Below are 7,817 nucleotides of genomic sequence, written 5' to 3' on the forward strand. Positions count from 1 at the left end.
GACAGATGTCTCGTGGGCCCGCGCAACACGGGCGCTGGCGAAGAGAAGGGCGCGCTTTGGGGTGCTCTCCGCCTGATTCCCGGGTGCTGAGGTCCCATCCGTTTCTCCCCTCTTTCCCACATCCTGGCCAGAAGGGGCCAGACTGGGACTGCCGAATCCAAAAGGGCGGAAACAGCATTTTGGACCAAGTATAGGGGACCAGGTAATGGGAACCAAAGGACGGGACTTGCCCAAGGCGTGGAATTTGGGAAGGCAGAAAGAAGGGAGAGGGAAAAAGGTCAAGAAGATGGGGAAAGAATGTTGGGAGAACCAGAGAATGACTGTCTGGAGAAGAAATTGCGAGTGGGGAAGAGAAAGAAAGCTAATAGAAATGGGGGGCTGGGACACGGCTTCTAAAGGTCTGGGGGTACAGGCTGGATAATAGGGGTGTTGGGCACAGCACCCAGGGCGGCGGGGACCCCAGCCAGAGCCCCACACTGTGTGACTGGAGGCAGAGTACTGGTGAGGCTTCTAAAGTTGAAGCCCCCTCAGGTGAGGTCGCCCTTTGGGCGGACAGGGTGCACCCCTGTGCTCCCAGACGAAGACAGAAGTTGGAAAACGCGTGCAGAGCAAGGGGCATGCGCCGCGTTGGTGGTGGTGGAGGTGGCGGCGGCGGTGGGGTCACTGGAGCAGTCCCTGCAGGTAGAAGTCGCCATAGAATTCCCCTTGCTCACTCTGGTTCTATCTCGGTTAGTTTCGTCCTGAGCCTTGACTCTGAGCCACCTGCTCTGAACAGCCGTCCCTGGGTTCTCCTGCACCCGCTGTGTCCTTCCGGGGCGTCCCCAGCACCACACCCTTCAGGGTTCTCAGGCCTCGGGAGCCCTGGACCCCTAGCTTTCCTCCACACCACCCCCTGCGTTCTCACCCGGGCTTCCCCATGTTTGGGCTTCTTTGCCTATGGAGTTCTCTCCCTTACTTCCTACACGCTGACCTCAGAGGACCTGCAATTCCGACTTTTCTTGGGTTTGTGCTTAATTTTTTCCAGCTTTTCCCAGCTCCAGTGAATTACGTAGAAGTGCAAGTCAATCCAGCGGAGAAAAGACGATTTGTTGAGTTCTATGCTAGGTGTTGGGTGCTCCCCACTTTCCCTATCCTGGTGGGGTAATGGGAATGTGCACCCCCTACCCGAGAGTCTCAGGGAGTCACTTAAAGCAGTCCCTTAAGGGTTCAGTTTGAGCTCAGCTATGTGCAGATCAGAAGTCTTACAAACTTGTCCTGACCTCTACTTGGAGCCAGCAACAGTTTTCTCAGAAGTCATCATTAGAAGAGAAAGGAAAAGAAACAAAAACCCGAGACTCAGTTTTCCTATATGTAAACTGGGGGTAAGAATAGTGCTGAATTTAGCTGGGCCCGTGTGGTGGCACACCTCCAAAATCTCAGCACTCCACTCTGGAAAGCTGAGGCAGGAGGACCACAAGTTTGACCCCAGGCTGGAAAATTCAGCAACCCTGCCTCAAAAAAATGTTAGAAGGGCTAGGGATATACCTCACTGGGTTCAATCTACAGTGATGGGTGTTGCTAACGGGGTTAGATGAATTCACACAGAGCTCCAGAACAGTGCCTAAGAAGTGTATATAAATGTGGGTGATTGTGATTCTTGGAGCACAGCACATTTCTTCCCCTGAGTAGTCAGTGTTTTACCCTTGTCACTGTTGGCATGCACACCTTTCCTACTTACCCTCCTGGGAACCCCCCTGCCAGACAGGTGAGGATGCGGGGACCATTAAGAGCATGAGTTTAGGGCCCAGAATCACCTGGATTTAAGGGCATGGCTGGGGCCAGGTTGCAGCTCAGTGGTAGAGACCTTGCTTAGCCTGTGGGAGGCCTTGGGTTTGGTGCCCAGCATCTCACAATGCATAAATACTCAGCCACTCGCCGGCAGCACTCCCATCCTGAGAACCTTGCTTTTGCTCTCCAGGTAAATGGATCTGTATTGGTCCATGGAGTTGAAGTGGGGAGAGACCATCCATTTCACTGTCCAGTGCCTACCTAGCTCTTTATTGGCTCCTTCAACTAGAAGTGGACAGGGCCATACTTTTTTTTTTTTTTTTGGGGGGTTGAGCTTGGGACCTTGTGCTTTGGAGGCGGGCGGTGGAACCACTGGGCTAAATCCCTGGCCTGAAAGGGCCATTCTTATGACATCATAGGGGAAACAGAGGCAGAGAGTGTTCACCTGAGTCGTCCTGAAGTCAGAACCGGAGTTGTGAGTTTCTGGCTTTGAGGGAATGCATTCCCCCCTCCAACCCGGGCTTGGGGGCTGCAGGAGGAGGGGCATGGAGAACAAGGGGGGGTGGCTAGAGGGAAGGCAGTAAATCCCTGCACTCCTGAGATTGCCTTTGAGAGCGCCTTTGGGCCGGCTCCTCCGAGGCTGGGGAGGCTGCGGGAGGATGGGTAAGATTTAAACCAGTCACTGCTCCGAGGTACCGGAGAGGAACAAAAGAGGCTTTATGGTGAGCGCTGGCTGGAGGAGAGAGGGCGGGAGGCGTGGGAGGGAGGGAGGCGCGCGTGCCCTGGGAGAGGACGGGGAGGGAGAGAGGAGCCCAGGAATCTGCCTGGGAGAGGGGCCAGGGGTCGGCAGAATCCTGCCTTGGGACCCGGAGCTGGGGAGAAAGGGGGACGGTAGGCTCCAGTGCCACGTGGTCAGCGGCTAGGAGATAATGGGCCGGCAGGAGCCTGCTTTAATGAATTAATGACGGGCTGGTCGGCCGGCCAGACGCGCGCTATCTGGTTCTTGGCAGGTACTTCGGGGATTAAGTGGTTAAACCTGGAGGCGCATCCCGCAGGCTTCCCTCAGCGCCCGCTGCGCCCCTGCCAGGATTACTTTGAGCGCTTGAAAGCTCAGGCTTCTGCTTGGCGAGGGGTGGGAGGCAGCCAGGCAGGAGGACAGCTGCTGGGGAGGAACCCCCGGGAAGGGGCCAGATGTGGACCGCCGCAGCAGTCTTCCTGCCACATGGTCCCTATCTGGAGTCGTCCCCTGGCCTAGAGAGAGGCCACAAGTGCACAAGTGACTGAGCTGTAGATGTAAAAACAGCCCCACCGGGGGATAATTAAGTCCGCCCCAGATGCGGGCTGGGTGGGGCTTGGCAGTCGCCTCTAGTGCTAAAAAGTCAGCTTTTCAACCCATCTTGGGAGCCAGGAAGGAGCCAGGCTTCTGTCTCCCTGTGGTCATCACTAGTGTTGGGACCGAGGGATTTCACAAGTGCATTAAGCTATGGTGTTCCTGGCCCCTGGTGACTTGCTTGTCACTTGTGCCCAACTACGTGCTGAATAAATGGGACAGTCAGAGACTGCAAGAATAATTCTTATTGTTTCTCAAATGAGCCTCCCCTCCCAACTAAACCAGGGCCTCACCCTGTGGCCAAGTCCTCTACCACTGAGGTGGAGCCCAAGCCCTTTAAAATTTTGATCTCCCTTCCGTTGTGATCCTCCAGCCTCAGTCTCTTGAGTTGCTGGGATCATAGACATACATCCCTGCTCCAGGCCCAAATTTTGCTTCTTTCTCTTACTCAGTTATTAATATTCTATTAGTGGTAGTGGTATGGCTGGTGCAGGCCTGGCAAGCATGCTACCCTGAGCTAGCCGGCCTTCATCTCTTGTTGGGTGCTCACTGTATGTAAGACACTGTGGATACAGGAAGGACCCAGTCATGGAATCACCCACTCTTTTGGAACCAATATCTTGGTGGGTAGAGGCCAACAACACATAGATTTACAGTACCAGGAAGCTCGTTCTGCTTTACTCCAAAATTTATGGCTTCAAACAACCATTTCATTATGCTTATATATACAATGGGTTGGGAATCTGGCCAGGGCAGATGGGAAGGGTGTGACATGTCTCTGCTGCAGGATGCAAGGGGCAGCGATCATGGCTGGGGGGACAACTTCAGGTACACATCTGGCTATTGCCTCTGGGAGAGAGCGGAGGCTGTCAGAGCCTTTCGTTTATTGTCTTTCTGTTTTGTGGTACTGGGGATTGAATCCATGCCTGTGTACTGAGCTACATCCCCAGCCTTCTTTTTTTATTGTGAGGTACGGTCTTGATAAATTGCTAAATTGCCCAGGCTGCGCTTGAACTTGTGAACCTTCTGCCTCCCAGAGAGCTGGGATTATAGGTGTGTGCCACCACACCCAGCTCAGAGCTTCATTTTATAGCCTGGGCTTTCTCCCAGCATGGCAGCCTCAGGGTAGGATTTGGACATGGTGACTCAGAGTGCCAACAAGAAGCAACCAGGGAAACTAGGTAGAGATGCTTTGCTCTTCTGCCTGTGTTTTGGGAGTCACTTTAGTCAGAAGCAAGTCATAAGCCAGGGCAGATTTAAGGGGAACCAATCACACTCTTATCCTATGGGGAGCAGAAGGTTCTAGAACCTTTTGAGTGATAGGAGATCCTGTTGTAGCAGCCATCTTTGAATTACACAGCCCAGCACAGATAACTCCACAAAGTCCTAATGGCTCTGAAGGTCACACACAAAGGCAATGTATTAGATGCCTGATGCAGGGGTTAGGTAAGGGGTACTTGGGGAAGAAGGATGAGAAGGAGCCAGCGATATAAAGACCTGTAAAAGGTATTCTGGGACAAGAAACAGTAAGACCAGTGACCTGGAGGTAATACTTTGCCCAGTGTGTTTGAGGGACGGAAAAACAAGCAGTGTGGCTTGGTGTCTGACCTGGGGACTGGGATGCAGGGATGCAGGGGATGCTGGGAGGCAGCTGCAGGGTGGGGGGAATGCAGAGAGGGACAAGTCCTGACCTCTGCCCCAGGAGCTCTCAGATGCAGACAGAGACAGCAGACTGGCTCAGACCCTGCCCAGCCTCTTCATAGAAGTGAACCAGTTCACCTGCAAAGCTCAGAGAGGCCCTGATGCCCCGAACTAGCTTACCAATGCCAACTCTCAGTGCCAGGGAATGGTGGTCCCTGGTAGGATTTCTGTCATCTAAGAATTTCCACCATTCAACTCAGCCATCTCCCTTCTCTCCTTCCTGCCCTAAACTGCTGCCCCTACTTTGGGTGGGGCATTTCTGTTTTAACCACGTCAGTAAGATGCACCCCTTGATCACTGCTGGGTGCCCAGGAAATAAGAAAGCTCCTCACCCTCCTATGGAGAGAAAATTGCCTTCTCCAAGAGGGCTGCCCCAAGGAGCTTTGCTCCCATGAACCTTTGCCCCATGGGTCAGAGACTTGGGCAGGGAAGAATTCAGTTGCTTTGAGAAATTCCTTTTAAAAATAACTTTTTGGTTGATTGCAAACAAATTTACATGTTCTTTGTCAGTGATTTGGAAAATGCCAAACTGAAGTTGTAGTCTCTCCTCTTTGAGAAAAGAAGGTGCAGCATTGAGCACAAGATCTGAGTTGCAAAAGCTTGTATCCCCCAGCCCTGTGTAAAGATCCATCAGATCCAGTTTTCTGAGACCCTCCTGTGCCATCAGCGGGTGATCCCTAGTGGGAACTGGACGGTGCACCCCTTTCCAGCTGGATGAGAACTGTGGGGCTCTGGTCCCTCTCCATGGCTTCCTGGACTCATGCTGAGGCCCCCTGGCCCTGGTTGATGCTCCCCAGACACCTCCAACTCTCCTAACCAGACACCGGCAAGTTAAGAGTTTGTCTGTTCATCTGCACAGTCTGAGCAGTGCCGGGCCCAGTGTGTAGTGTGACGGTGCTGCCGTTTGTATGACTGAAGTGGTGTCTCTGGAGAACATGAGAAATACTCCGTGAGAAGGCAGCTTCCGGGAAGCAGTGTGCTGTTACGTTTTTCTTTTCAGGACTGGGGATTGGACTCAGAGGTGCTCCTACCCACTGAGCTATATTCCCAGCCCTTTTTGTATTTCATTTTGAGACAGAGTCTTAAATTGTCCAGGCTGGGCTGGAACCTGTGTCCTTCTGCCTCGGCCTCTGGAGTGACAGGGCAAGGACTACTGAGCCTGTTTTTTGTCTTTTTGTTACTGTTTTTAGATAACATCACCTTGGGATGAGGGTGTAACGCAGTGCTTAGTGTGTACAAGTTCTTGGGTTTGATCCCCAGCACCAAAAAACAATTAAAAAACCTATGACTAGAAAAAAGCCCCCCAAACCCCACCTCCTTTGAATACTTGATCTTAGCCAAAAGGCCAAGTAGCGATTCCACCTCCTTTTAGGAAAAAGCAATTTTTACTTTGAAATTTTGTCAATAAAAGCTATATATGCACTTATAATTCCCCCCCGCTCTTCTCTCTCTGTCTTTGTCTCTTTCTGTGCTGAGAACCAAACTCAGGACCTCATGCATGGGAGGTAGGTTCTCTGCCACTGAGCTACATCCCAGACCATTTATCATTCTTTTAATAAAGATTTATATTTAAACTTAAAAAGAAGATTGTAGTTGATTGGCTTTATCTCACTAGTCATTGTTAACATTTTAGTATATTTCCTTCCATTTAAAAATGCATGGGAAAAATGCATGGGTAAGTACTTTAACAAATTGGATCATTCACTGCCTGTTTCAATATGTACTCATCTCTCAGATCTGTGAGTGCTGGGTTCCAGGACCCTCTGAAGATATCACTGTTCAAGGGTGCTTGAGTCCTTTATGTGAAATGATGCAGTATTTGCACACAACCCACCCACATGCTCCTGTGTCTTTGAAATCTTCTCTGGATTATTTGTAATACTTCTTAAATCCATCCCAGGGACCCACTCCCAGGATGGCAGAATGCACATGCCGTGGAAATAGTTGTTTACTGTATTGTTTAGGAAATAAGAAGAAAAACAAAGGCTGTCCATGTGTCTCGGTCGGTTTGTCATCACTGGGGCAAAATACCTGACACCCACAATTTAAAGGAGGGGAGGTTTGTTCTGGCTCCGGATTTCAGTCCCTGATCAGCTGACTCCAAGGCAGAAAAAGGATGGCAGAAGGGTGCAGTGGAGGAAAAGGCGCTCAACCCTTGGCGGCCGGGAAGAGAGATACACCCTCCAAAGGGACATCCCCAGGGACACACCCCTTCCATTGAGTCCCCGTGAGCCAATCCCCTTCCACACACATGAGAATTTGGGGGAGAACTTTGATCGAAAGCATAATACCATGTTCAGAACAATTTAAATGTTTGCGATCTGTCATTGGGTGACAGATACGGAGGGTGGGCAGCGGCACACAGATTTCTCTGTGCGTTGTAATACTTTTCTGTGACACACTTCCCAGAGCTTGGTTAGTATGGTTTCTTTCCTTCCATAGTTTACATTCCCAATCCAGTAGTGCTGGGCACTGAGCTTGTTTTCAGCCTAGTGAAGCAACATTTTGTGGCTAGTTCTCTGTGCACGGACGACTTCCTTGAAATTTCCCACAAGTAGAACTGAAGGACATGTTCACATTCTTTCAGTACAGAGTTTGTCTAGACAACCGAACGTGGTGATGAAGATTCGAAGGCACTGTCTTAACACACACTGTCTCTCACTCAGGCCTCTTTTTTTGTCACTAGCCTGTATATGGGATTGTTAGCTTGGCCCATATAGGCTGGCTGTTCCTTCAAGGACTGCACCTCTGTCTGTCTTTCTGTCTACTTATAGATAGGGTTGCACTAAGTTACTAAGTTGCCCTGGTTTAGTTTGAACTTTCAGTTCTCCTGCCTCAGCCTCCCAGACTGCTGGGATTGCAGGCCTGTATCAGCATGCCCCATTGGGCAGAAACTTCTTAAAGCAAACTGTAGTTGTAAAGGCAGTGTTACCCATATATAACACCTGCAATAACATGCACATACTTTGACTCAACAAGTTCACTTCTAGGAACTACATTTTTTTTTTTTTTTTTTCTA

General features: G+C 50.7%; 1 long non-coding RNA gene across 2 annotated transcripts in view; it reads left to right on the plus strand.

Annotated features, from left to right (window-relative positions):
* The first annotated feature begins 25 nt into the window (after window positions 1–25).
* Window positions 26–7,817, plus strand: part of LOC104848237 — a 15,345-nt gene continuing 7,553 nt past the window's right edge. The window contains exon 1 of one of the 2 annotated variants that reach the window (XR_776355.1): window positions 26–202. This is a non-coding gene — a long non-coding RNA (uncharacterized LOC104848237). Of the gene's footprint in view, window positions 203–1,983; window positions 2,490–7,817 lie in introns of those variants that run through there. The other variant, XR_776356.2, reaches the window with a different exon arrangement.

This window comes from Fukomys damarensis, unplaced genomic scaffold (assembly GCF_012274545.1).
Source record: "Fukomys damarensis isolate Sample0158 unplaced genomic scaffold, DMR_v1.0_HiC HiC_scaffold_12, whole genome shotgun sequence".
Taxonomy (NCBI): domain Eukaryota; kingdom Metazoa; phylum Chordata; class Mammalia; order Rodentia; family Bathyergidae; genus Fukomys; species Fukomys damarensis.